The 13,994-nt window shown below is 40.2% G+C and overlaps 1 protein-coding gene across 2 annotated transcripts in view; it reads right to left on the reverse strand.

Moving 5' to 3' along the window:
- arhgap39 (Rho GTPase activating protein 39) overlaps nucleotides 1-13,994 on the reverse strand; it is a 140,676-nt gene that overhangs the window by 91,725 nt on the left and 34,957 nt on the right. The gene's annotated exons all lie outside the window — the stretch shown is intronic.

Genomic DNA, 13,994 nt, shown 5'->3' on the forward strand with positions numbered 1-13,994 from the left:
CAGAACCTCGGTTTTACGTCTCATCTGAACAAGGGCACCTTTTTACAGTACAGCACCTCCGTCACTATACTGGGGCATTTGGACCCATTCAGGGTGAGTGCTCCCTGCTGGTCCCACTAACATCACTTCCAGCAACAACCTTAGTTTTATCCAGGAGGTCTCTCGTCCAGGTACTGACCAGGCTCATACCTGCTTAGCTTCAATGGGTTGCCAGTCGTGAGTTGCAGGGTGATATTGCTGCTGATGTAAAATTAAACAAATGTATCCTGTATCACATGAATGGAAAGTTGAGGTTTGCTGAGTGAATACTTAAACTGAGTATTCATTGAAACAATTATGATTATTGATTCCAAATTTACAGAGTAATCTGCTAATTTTAATTACTTTAATTGACCCATTTAATACTGCAGAAAAAAGCAATGTTAAGTTAGATTGCCTGTAATATGAACTCTTCTATACTGATTTGTGTCAACTTTGCTGAGGGTTGGTCTCACAGTTAAAGAGCAAGAGGTAAATCACTCAGACAGAAACAACAATTTACATCAGGTGATTGATTCATAACATGATTTCTCTCATAACTCTTTGTTAGCTATGTAATATGCACTAACAATAAATCAGTTAAAATTAACATAGATCTGTACTGTAAGATAAGTTTTTATAGTTCAATAATAACATCTTTGTTTATAAGGTGGTTATGTGCACCTGGGACTTACTTAGGTTTGAGAATCGTTACTGATTCTGACTGGTAACTAATTAGTAAAACAATACAGTATTTGCCACTGAGTAGCTGGGCTGGATTTTAAAGGTGATTTACTTTCCACTTTCCCTTTATAACTGTCTTACATTATAGTTGCTTCTGAATGTCACCTTTGAAATGTTTGACGTTGACAGGCATCACTTTAAATGGGACAGAAACGTATTAAACTGTTTATTGCCAGATGAGATTTAATGCTTTTTTCAAGCAACACTAACCACAAAACAGTTATTAAATCACGTGTCGCTGCTCCGTGCAATGCAAAAGGACTGACATGACAGGCTAAATATGTTTTTATATTACACCATTTACATTAGATTATTACACAGGTCTACAAAATTACACGACTGTCAAATAATTGTAAGTGTTATTTTATACTAGATATGACTGCAATAATATACTGTAATAGAAATCTATAAATATGTGAAATTGCTGATTTACAGTACACTAGTGCAAACTGAGGAAAGTGCCACACAGGTCATGTAAAATAAGCATTACTTTCTAAGCGAACCATTCACCAGACATATATTATAATAATTCCTTAGACTTCTATAACTCTTTTCGGGACACTCCACTCAAAACAGGTAATGGGGACTCCCCTCCATCACTACCAGATGTGTAGCCCTCACCTGAATGATGCGACAGCAGCCATAATGCATCAGTACACTCACCACAGACCAGCTCTCAGTGGGGAGGAGAACAGAGTGATGAAGTCAATTCATAGATGGGGATTATTAGGAGGCCATGATTGGTAAGGGCCAATGGGAAATTTGGCCAGGACACCAGCGTAACACCCCTACTCTTTTCGAGAAATGCCTTGGGATTTTTAATGACCACAGAGAGTCAGGACCTCGGTTTTACATCTCATCTGAAGGACGTCGCCTTTTTACAGTACAGTGTACCCGTCACTATACTGGGGCATTAGGACCCACACGGACCACACGGTGAGCACCCCCTGCTGGTCCCACTAACACCTCTTCCAGCAGCAACCTTAGTTTTACATAGAAGGTCTCCCATCCAGGTACTGACTAGGGTCACACCTGCTGAGCTTCAGGCTGCTCCTGATAAATTTGTGATGTATTCAGATCATTAGTGACACAGGAACTGAAATTATTTGAAACATCATCAATTCTGTCGTGTATTTCAACATGGTTTCAAGGGGAACTGCAGTCTCAGTTATTAAATTTTGGTAACAAAATAAACTCATTGACGTAATAGAAAAAGTTTACAAATTCAGGATGAAGCACAAAATCATGAACTTTGTGAAAGTATTGTAAGTTGTCATGCTATTGCAAGCCCCTGATCTCGCCACAGGCGAGAGTGAGAGCTCCCACGAATTGCTACGTGATGCGGCCCTTCACTGTAATGACAAATGTAAAGTGATGTACGAGCAAATAAATACAGCAGACAAACGTTCCAACATGATCTGCAGGCAGAGTTAACAAGTAGGTTGCATTTGTTAGCAAAACCATCTCAAGATCGTAGAATGAAACAGCAAATTCTTGGAAATTTTGTGATGTAAATTGCAGGTTTTACACATTAGAGTGTGCATTTTAGCTTCACTGTGGTTTGAAATGCGCTCATCAGTGCTGATTCTTTCCAACATCGAAATAACAAAAATAGTATCGCAGTTCCCCTTTAATAAGATTGCTTCTGTTTGAAGCAATCTCTTCTCTATGTCAAAGAGACTCCCGGAAAGGGCTATATTGAGGAAATTGTTTAAAAGTGAATAAGCGATGCTTCTTTAAACAAATAAAGGCACTGACAGAGGCTCTCGCTCATCATTTTCTAAGCCTGTTGTTGTCACAATATCAAGGTCAGCTACTGTACAGCCACGAATGATTCACAATTACCTGTACATAAACTCTTTAGCATTGATGAAACTGCCAAAACACAAATTAAAAGCCTATACGTCAGTCGGTGTCAAGTACATCAGTGTTCCAGAGTCTTGTAATCACCCTCAATGAGAAAATCCAATAACCTTTCTAATTTCCTTGAACAGGTTATAGGGATCATGGCATTGCTGCTTTGTGGAAGCAGTGGGGAAAAAATGTCATTAACAAAAACACAATGATTAGATATTCTCCACAAGGCACTTTTACAGTGAACACATATGTTTGTCTGTTATTACACCCTCTTTCTTTTTATAAATCTCAAGACCCAGTCAAGCTACCTTTAAACAAGTGTGAAGTATAGAACAACACATCTTACCCCTCTAGTTACCCCTCTGTGGATTTACTGTTTAACTGGGAGACAGCAGGACAGCAGACGAAGGGTTCTCCTTTGTTTCTAGTCTGAGTCAGGCAACTGCAGTGACCCCTGCTTACCAAAGAGTGGCTTTGAGCTATCTCAAGGCCCGGTGAGGATAAGGCAAGTGCAGTGCATTGCATGCCAGCAAAGGGATTAATGCATCACTTAATTAGAGTTTTAAATAGGCTTCGGGTGAGAAAGGCTGAGAGTTTTCGATCTGATGCGCTGTACGGCACGACCATCCTCCCTAAGTTGTCTTCCTGTTCTTCCGGTCCCTCTTTCTACATACCCCTTCCTCTGGTGGACTGTGCTGCTAGGTCGGAATGCTAATCTCCTCTCTGGAAAAGAAAGCCTCATTAGGTGTGAGTCCTTCTCTCTTGCTCAGCTTCTCTTTTTTTCTTGGCTTCTTGGCTCTCTCTGCAGCCCCCTCCCTGACTGCTGGTGCCTTTCTCTCCCTCCTTCAGGCTTTAACCCTTTGTTTCTATCTCTCCTTTCCCCTCTCCTTTCTTCACTTCTCCTCCACCTTCTGTATCCCTCTCTGTCTCCCCCCATCCCTGTCCTCCCTCTCTCCAGATCCTCTCTCTCTCTTGCCCCGCTCCCCTCCCTGCATTATCGCCAATGCAGTGCAGCCAGTCAACCAGAACCAGGGCTCAGCCGCCTGCAGGGTTAATGAGACAGGATAATGACAGTGTCCTCTTGGGTCACTACAGCTATTAGATCGCAGACAGGCGAGAGGAGGGAGAGCCCAAACAAAAAAAAAATCATGACTGAAGAAAATGATAAAATTGATCACAAAAAGCTCAGTATAGAAGCTTTATCTATTACCTGCTTAGAGGAGGGATGAAGATGGCTTTATCTCTGTCATAAATGCTTCAGAGTCGTGGCAATTTGGGTAAACTGCTCCTCTTAAGCTCACACGTAAAAGCAGTTGCTTTGCTTTCTTTTGGGTTTGCTCGTAAAATCAAGTCAGCAGAGAAATAGGTGAATATGAAAGGACCAACATTTGGGTTCTTGCAGTACGTACAGGCACAAAAAAGACATACAGTAAAATAGAAAGTGAAAGTACTGCGTGCAGTGCTCAGACCTGTCCTTCTGCCACAGTCGTGCACTATAAAGAGTTCAAGGAGTAGTGCTATGTTTCTCCTTGTAGGCACCTCGTTTGAAGGTTAAAACAGCAACCAGAAAAACAAATCTTTGAGAGTGTTTTGGTCTGGAAACCAAAATCAGTAACACAGTGTCTCAACATATTTTCTTCTGTGTACAATGAGAGTAACACTGGAGCTGCAACTTTGCACCCATACACACTCCCCCTCCTCTCTTTACAGCAGTGACAGTTCAACTCCAGCCAAGCAGGGATAGACAGAGGTGTGGTGATGGAGGAGCCCCTTCCCCCCGCATCTCCTTGCCCTCACAAGACTCAGGCACACTGAGACCCGGAGTCTCTTGAGGGATCACTGCTGATCCCTCGCTCAGGAGGCTGGGGGGTCACTCAGATTAACTCCTCCAGCAGCGGGAGACATGTTTATTCTCTTTGACACTCATGCGGTTAAAGGAATGCTGGTATTGTCATCCTCTACGTTGCTATGCCCACAAAATTCAAAATTCCACAGTTATATGTGATTCGGTTTCTACATTCCTTTCCTAGAGTGCTGTGACTCTTCCTAGAACAAAACTCAAGCAAATTAAAAGCAAAAGAATCTGCAAATGTAGTGGCTAGAGGAGCGATGTGCTGTCCAGTTTTAACAATCCATATGTCCATCCATGACCAGGGAGCCACTTGTCTTGGGAGGGTCGCAGCAACCTGGAGCCAGTCCTGAAAGCACAGGACACAAGGCAGGACTGAGAGCATGACTGCCCTCTACCTGGACAGGACGTTAGTCCATCCTAGCTCCACAGGGAAAAGGGACAATGTCCAATACGCAATTCAACCAGATCCGCATATCAGAGGGGAAAGATACCAGAACTCTAAGTGAAAACCCACGTGGCAACATGCAGACTCCACGTAGAAGGCACTCTAGCCCAGAATTGGACTTGGGACCCAAGAGTAGTGCTAACTGCCATTCGAACAACTAATATGGCTTGAGCTGCAGCTGTTGTTTGGAAAGTAGATATGTTAATTCTTTTAACTTTTGATACACCGGGACTGAACACCCTGGTGATTGCAGGTAACCTAGATAAATTGAAGCAGGAAGAACAATTCCCCTGGGAGAGTTTTGACTCACATTCACAGAAAACCAGCTTAGTTACCTTCTTGTGACACAAGCAAATGAATAGACTAGATTCTGGATTAGGCCACAAAGGTTTGTGAAGGGATAAAAAAATTGTCAAGTCCCAAAGCGCAAAGTGTCAAGTTTAGAAATCCATAGATCTGAGCAACTGATGAGTACTAGCAAACAGATGAAGGCCTGAAAGAGATGCACAGGGAAGCCACATTTGCTGTTGGTGGAACTGTGTGTATTGTATAAGAACAATGTGGTATTGTTTCAGCAGAAACAATGTAAAAGGAAGGAATGCAATCCTGTGTAAAATCTGAAAATGAACTGACCTTGACTTTTAGAAAACTCATTGCAATTTGTCTATTTTCCATTTGAATTTCCATTTGAACACAGAACTTTATACAGAAGACAGTGTTATAAAATTATGGACCCTATGAAATATCATGATGACTTATGGACAACCCACTCCCCAACAGCTGTTCTAAAACTCCTGGAATGTAAGCTCAGGTTATTTACAATACTTGTTTTGTTTGTAGATTTTCATGAATGCCATTAAATGACTCATTGCCTTTTTACTTTTACATATCTATTTGCTGAAATCAATACAGTAAATACACACAATATTGTGAACCACGTCATTCAAGTCATTCAATTATGTAAGTGTGAAAAAAATTGCTTAAAAATGTAACCTCCACTTTTGAATAAAACTTCAGGACTGGTAAGTTAGTATCAGTATTAATAATGAAGTCATGTTACATATTTCTTTGTGTGCATGTGTCAAATTCCATGTTAATATGTGGAAGGATTTACACCTGGATTTACTATATTAGGGTTAAGGTATATAGTACATTATTTTTAATATTCTTTAGTTTTTTTTATTTCAAACCTTTTTTATTGAAGTTATACAAGGGGAACAATTAATCAAGAACAACAGAACAAAATGTCCGAGCTATAAATTCCCTAAATTACTGACCCTTGATTCTGCCCCCTAAACCAATAAGCCTAAGAAATAAGGTAGAAGGTGATAAAAGTACAGGTGATCAACTTACAATAATTTCCTTAAAAAATAATTTAAAAATAAAAAATAGGACTTCTGGAGGGATGGGGAACCATTATTTTACTATGACAGTTTTACATGTGTGTCCAGTACTTCTAGGGTTCAAATCTTGGTGCTGTGACTCTTCGGCTCAGGGTACGAGAAATGAGCCGAGTATATTTGACTGCATTCTTTCATCTGTCTTCTCAAACTGCTGATTCTTTAATCAAATATTATTCCTTTTTTTAAAAAACTATTAACTACGCAGTGTAACTCCAGACCATTACAACTGCAGTTTCAGGGAAGGAATTACACTTTACATTATTGGCGCATCGAAAAATATAATTAGTACAGGTGAGCTGAGCCTCATGGGTAACGCATCAGAATATTAAAGAGCATGCAGCTGAGGTAGGAGGAAAGACTGGGGGAATAAGTGTGTGTTGTGAGTCAGTGAGAAGAAAATGACTAGAGAATGTACAGTGAAAAATGTAAGGACTCGGTCATCCATCCATTCTCTAACCGCTTCATCCAATTATAGTCCATTGCAGAAGTATTGTGACAGGGAAGTGAAATTTGTCATTTTTGCTCTGCACCGATGAAATCTGTATTTCAGAACAAAACATTAATATGAGGCAAAGGTACAGAATTTCAGCTTTTGTTTCTGGGTATTATTTTTCATACATGTTTAGCTATGTATGTACAGTATATACAAGAGTCATTGCATGTAAGGGTTATGGACTCTTCCTGGTCTATGAAGTGACAGGACTGGTATTCGTTTAGGACAGGCAAGTAAGAGGAGCAAAACAAGCTCTGCACCCTCTCTGTGAGGCAAACCATACTAAAATCCTCTCAATACACAGCAATAATGCTTGGCATTCGAATAACACTTACACATCCGTGATTGAAAAAGAAGCTTTCTGCATGAATGTCTGTGACACAATACACCTGTTGCAATAACTAACAGAAATGAATTTGTTTAATTGCTTCTACTTTACGTTATTTATTAAAACCTTGCCAGCAGAATCCCTGTTGCAAGACTATTATGAATGATTAAAAATAGATTTTTAGGTAAAATATGAATACAGCACAACATCAAGGATATACTGTAAGAAAGCAGACACTAACAAAGCAGCGTCACATAATTTGATATAGATCCTGGTCCAGACACTCACACATTAGTGTTCTGGGAACACTGGACCGTTTCACTTGGTCTGGGATGTCTGGTCGTTTTCACACGGTAACTCTCTGTGAGGGAAGAAATGTACATCCGCATCTCTTGTTGTACAGTCTGCCTGAGGCAGCAGACACAGGACAGGATACTTAAGGACAGTGTGTTTACTCACGATAGGAAAACAAATAGGAATACCTGACCATTACTTAGAGACAAACATATCTGTTATACAACTTCCTCCTTCCTTGTGCCACCAACTATTAACAGTTAATATATCATTGTAATTATTTTGATAGCAAAAATAATACACAGAACACAAAAGCTGGAGCCAATTTCTGCAATGGAAACCTGTCTCAAAAGATATTTGAATGATATTACCAGCAGGAAACAAATCTTGTAGCCATCATCGGCACTCAGACGTGCCCTGAAACAGTCACTGCGTAACGTGTGGGAGACTTCTGAAGGAAAAGTTTGTTTTCTCCCTTGAAACTATCTCATCTGAACCTGTTATAAAACACTGTGGGGGTGTATTTTATTTTTATGTGTTTATTTTAAACCAGCGTTCTATGTTTTTATTTATTGTCAACCTGGCTAGATTTTGAGATGATGCCATTTCAAAACTGAGCTGAAGAGAAAACGTTTAAGAGCAGATAAGAAAGTGTTGGCTCTGTAGCTTCTAAAGGTTGACACAAGGTTTTACAGGAGAAAGTCATCTCTTTCAGTCTGATTAAAGGGAACTGTGACTGTTTCTAACTTGTGCAATGAGCCAATTGTACAAGCAACTGCTCCCTTTCTTTTAATTTTATTCATTATTGATTTAAATGTGGGAGTCATCAGACAGAAACATTACTTTTGACTAAATATGTTATTTTCAACAGTACTTTAGCTGCTTGTAGTGTTAAAAGATACAATGAAAGTACTTGTGTGTGCAGCAGCAAGAAATAACAGAATTATAAATAATAAAAGTAAAAAAGGTTAAAAGTAAAAAGTAAAGTTTTAAAAGTAAAATAGGTTTCCTTCCAGCACAGCAGTGCAGGAAGTTGTACATGGGAATTCATCTACCACTACAGGATATGAAGGATTCAGTGCCTGAATGGCTGTAACAAACTGAGTGTGAGCAGCCATACTCAGGCAGGGTTGAGGGTATTACCAGGGTTTCCCGTTACCATGGAAACCTTCACACCGGTAAACAGTGCTGTGACGTATGTCTGCTCATACCCACACACCTATGCTCAATGTCTTTCGCTTTCTAGTCAGTACAGCATCAGAGAACAATCATACAGTAAGTGGCTACTGGGAAGCTGTGCAAAGCCTGTCCGTATGTTTGTGTCTGTGAGTGTGCCAGTATGTTGAAAATACATTTTATGTCCTTAACTTCATAAGTACTATACAGTATAAAATAAAAATATTAATAAATAAATCCTAACAGTTATATACAGTAGCTCTTTTCTGGACACGCCACTCAAAGAGCTTTACATGTAATGGGGAATCCCACTACCACCACCAATGTTCAGCACCCACCTGGATGATGCGACAGCAAACATTATAACGCCAGTATACTCACCACACATCAGCTACTAGTGGGGAGGAGAACAGAGTGATGAAGCCAATTCATAGATGGGGATTATTAGGAGGCCATGATTGGTAAAGGCCAGGGGGAAATTTGGCCAGGACACCAGAGTAACACCCCTACTCTTTTGTAGAAACATCCTGGGATTTTTAATGGCCACAGAGAGGCCACAGACAGGACCTCAGTTTTAGGTCTCATCCAAAGGTTGGCATCTTTTTATAGTATATGTGTGTCTTAGAATTAGACAAGAAGTACACATTCATTAAAAACACATGGAGTACAGAAAAATAAATTCAGTCTCTATTATAATTAGGTATACTATAACACAGCTGTCATTTCTATCTGCACTGTGCAACAAAATATATGTAAAGCCAAAAAGAAATGATACAACACCTAGCAAATCATTTTACTCATCTTTTCTTGTTCTCTTTTATAAAGGTTAAGAAAATAAATACAAAAGTGAAGGTGACAGCTTTCAGCATGGACCCAAAAAGCTACTGCATTAAGATGAATATTAAATTCCGATTAGTATTCCGAACGCCATGTTTTCAGAGACACATGCAGAATACGGAACAGTGGGTGATGATATGCTATTCTGAATGTGAACAGGTGTGTGATGAATAACAGAAGCCACACTGTGGCAAGAGGAGCCTAGTGGAATATGAGAAAAAAGGATTTTCAGGATTTAAAAAAGGAATGAAGTGCCATATCTTGAGAAGGGAATCAAAATGTTCCCAGGGAATGAGCCCCAATATTATTAATCACTTACAGTATTCATTTCCATTGTGTAGAACATGGTTTTAAATAATGTGTAGTTTTACACGAAAGGTTGTGGGTGTTTGTATCAAGCTACTCAGCCATGTTATTAAAGCTGACATCCTGGCAAAATGAAAGAAACAGCTGGTTGATCAAACAGCTACCCACAGCCAAATACTGTAGGCTAGATGAGCCGAATACCCTCCTCTGGCTTGTAACGATTCTTACACTCTAGCATTCTTAATATAGTACATGATCTGTGGGGACTGTGGAATTATGGTTAGAAACTTGGATCCATTGTTAGAATCTTTTGGGGTCAAGTCTCTGTAACTCTTATGTTTAAGATTAATGATTCTCCAGCGCTGAGCACCAATAACGATGGGGTCTACTGGTTCCAATAGATCTGTCAAATACTGTAATTAAATGTGGAGCAGTGGTTAGGATACTGGACTTATAACTGGGAAGTTGGGGGTTCAAATCTCAAGAGAGAGACTACTGTACCCTTGAGCAAAGTTCCAATAACATACCCAGATGTGTAAATGGGTGTAAAATGTAAGTCACTTTGGATAAAAGTGTCAGCTTACATTTTCTTAAAAGAAACAAATATATATTTTATTAGTCAATGTGATTTTTGGTCAATTACCTGATTGGGGCTTTCCAGCACCACAATTAGAAACCAATGCTGTAGTCAAACCAGCTGTAGTATCTGCATGGATCTGATTATCACAGTTTTCAGAGACAAGTTCTTACATAAGAAATGTTTCAGCTCAGTGAGAAGGGCTCAGATCTTGTGAAGGAATTTATAAAGCTTGTAGATGTTTCTTTCAAGGCGTCCTTTGAGGACGTGGAAGATTTACCATCAGTGGATTAGGAAGTCAAACTACAAATACAAAGGCAGTGGGAAACTGCGTAGCAGAACAGCAAAGAGAAGACTGCAATTTAAAATGTTAAGCTCATACGCAGTAATTAGACTCCCATATTATTTACCATGAAGGCCCTTTTCAGTGTTTGTGTGTGTGCTACATTGAGTGAAGGAGTAGGGATCAGACTGGTTCTCAAAACCCTGTAAGAATGCTGTGTATTGATATCTGCTCCGATTTCCAGCACTGTTTAAATTTTGGAGATGGGTGTTCAGTGACTTTCAGTAAGATTCAGAGATGAGAATGGACCATGTTGTAAGAGAGTCATACAAAGGGTTAATTGAAGAAGGATTATTGGAGAAATCAGGGCAAATGTGTGCATGTGAGTTAAGAGCACACATTAACACATGCGAGATGAGCAAAGAAGTTGTACATGTGAACAGCACATCGCCCTACTGCAGTTGGCGATCATTAGTTGCTATCTTTAAGAAGCAGTTGAGTTACGAGGCCGAGAGAGACATGATGATAACACCAGACATGAGATCCAGGGTTACATCAGTCTCCATAAAATACTCCTGGAGGTTAACAGCAGGCTCTTGGTGGTAAGGGCTGGATGGGCTGGTTTAAGCTTCACCTGGAGAGCAGTCTCCGAGGAGCTTACTTGGCTCCAAATTAAGAGTAGACTGGTAGGGGAGGTTAGTTCTCCCCATGAATTCACTCCCGGGGTAAAGAGCTCTGGTCTCACCTTGTAAAGAGTAAGAAGCTCTGGGGTGAAAGCTATTCTACCACTGCCAGGTTAGGCAATAGGTTCTGTAGTTCTGTACCCTTTAGAAGTAGAAAAGCTTTCTTGTCACTATATTCAGGTCCAACAGCCTGTACACTTTAATTGACCTCATATCAAATTACTGAGATATCTTCTTTTCATTTTGTTTACTTCTTTGCTTTAATAATAAAAAATACTGCACTGATAAAGTACCATATTTCCACTTTTATGGCTGGACACATCAAGACTGGAGCTGCCTGAGAGTGAGGTTCTGAGACTCTACTCACCACAGAATTCACAGAGCAGGAAAGCACATGCAAGTGTCCTCTGACTGCTGCCTTGGCAGTTCATCTCCATCACAGAGCGAGGGCTGAGTGGCAGAGACAGCTCGATTGGCAGGAGCTCATTTTCTGGATGATTCCTCTCTGGGCTCTACGAGGTCTCAGAGTGGCTTGTTCTCTGCCTTGGTTAGGGCCAGAGAGCATCATGGGAGAACAGCACTGCTACAGGAGTTCCAGATTGGCTACGTCTCAGCAACATTGTCAGGCTGTCCTTAGCAACTGGGCATCTGACAGCCAGGCCAAGCATTTGAGCAACAGCACTAACCCCGGGCTCCCACTGCCTGCCCTAGAGTGCAGTCAGTGTCACCAGAATTCACAGCCAATCTGTGTCGGTGAGAGTATCTGTACATATGTGAGTATTTTGTTCCTTTTATCAGCTCTTATAGTGTACTTCCTCTATGTGTGTAACTCTGTATATGCTATTTCTTCAAATTGTTTATGTGCATGGATACACGTTTAATTTATAAACTCCCCACAGAGCTAGAAAAACATAAGAATGCTGCTTAATGTTATACGTTCTCAAAGACAGAACACGAATGAAGTTTCAGACATACACTGTAGCGAGAAAGTGTCTGATTTCAGGGTGTCTCAATCTCTCTGCCGCTGTGCATTTAACTTCATTACTCATGTACCATTCCTCTCACACCTCACTTTCTCTAATCTCCCAGCTGCAAACAGCTTGTCTGCTGCAGTCTTATGGCTTATGCTTTTTCAAGTGGTTTTTGAAAAGAATTGAGAGAATTTTAAAATCTTCTTTGTTCAGTGCCAGGCAGGATGCTCTTGTTAGAAAGTCATCAGAAATGTAAAAAGAAAATGAAATCAATGTCTCACCCCCTCACCTAGGTTAAACTCTGTCCCAAAGACTTCACAAAGTTTCACTCATTCTGCCTGAAGGTGGCAGACAGCAGCGTGATAACTCACAGCAGGGCCAGCAGGAAGCAGAAAGAAAGGAACTCACAAGTGCTCTGGAAACTAAATGCACAGGCTTTAGTCCGGCAGACAATTTATACGAAGTGACTGGTAAATTTTTCTTGGCGCTTCTCATAATTGAGACATACAAATCTGACAGACAAGTCAGACATTCAGACAAACGGGCTATAAACTTCTGCAGAGTCTATAGCGAGGCCTTCAACAACATCCAAGGAAAGTAACCCACACGTTTGCAGTGTGTTTACACAGAGAAGTAATGTAAAACCGTAGTTAAATCTGTTTGGTAAAACTGGATGTAGGCCTTGAGAAACCATGGTAAAGAAAAATAAATGCATACTAAAGTAATAGGGGAAAAGGTTACACTGAATCCTGCTCCAGGTGAGCCCCAATCCAGCTAGCTTTATAGGTCACCCCGAAACACTTCGTTTTTTAGATACAAGCACCTGTTAGCTATGGATCAATTAAAGAAGCAATTTGTTCAATGAAGGCAACACTGGGCCTTGAGGATTGAATGGTCTTTATTATTGGTCTCAAATGATCTCTAAATTATTCAGTTTTTAAAAAATGCATATTTAATTGATTAATAGTCTCAGATCTTTAAAAACAGGCGATTACATGGCTGTCTATAAAACCTGCTGCACAGGGGCTCTTCAGGATCAGCGCTGGAGACCCTTGAAATGAAGGATAGTGGTCATATTGAGACAGAAAATGACAATTCTGAAGGAGATTGAAAACCACTGTACTAGAGCAAATCGCATTGGCAGTGTATTATGATGTGCTGCATTTAATTCTGCTGCACTGAACGGAATTGTTTTACACAGTGCCGTATTGTAGTTGATTGTGTTTTCTAACCTGGTAAATACAAAAATAAAATACTGCCACTTTAAAAGGAAGCAATCTGTTAATGTTTGACTTGTGACATGGACAGTATACGTACATTCACACACTTGTGAACAGAACAAGCTGAACTGCTCCTCTAACACCGAACAACACGCTTCATACATCTTAACTCCTCAATTGTGCAACAGAAGCCAATATTAGTAGTCAATCCTCTGGAAGACATCTCTACAGCACCTGCAGAGTCCTGAATAAAAACCATCATCCACACTAACTGCTGGACTGCAAAGCATGTTGCGCAAAGAGCTTAAAAAACTCAGTCTCTTTAGTCCTGTTACAAAAGCAGACTGTGGGGACTTCAAAATCTTGAATGAGTGACGTTTTTGTTCTCAGGTTCCATGAGGAGATCAAGACCTAGAGTATAGATAGTGCAAACCCCACACATTTAGGCCAGACCATAAGTTATTTTCTCAAGTTTATTTGCCATCTTATGAAAGTTGATTTGCCGGG

This window comes from Lepisosteus platostomus, chromosome 8 (genome assembly GCF_059453375.1).
Source record: "Lepisosteus platostomus isolate fLepPlt1 chromosome 8, fLepPlt1.hap1, whole genome shotgun sequence".
Classification (NCBI taxonomy): Eukaryota; Metazoa; Chordata; class Actinopteri; order Semionotiformes; family Lepisosteidae; genus Lepisosteus; species Lepisosteus platostomus.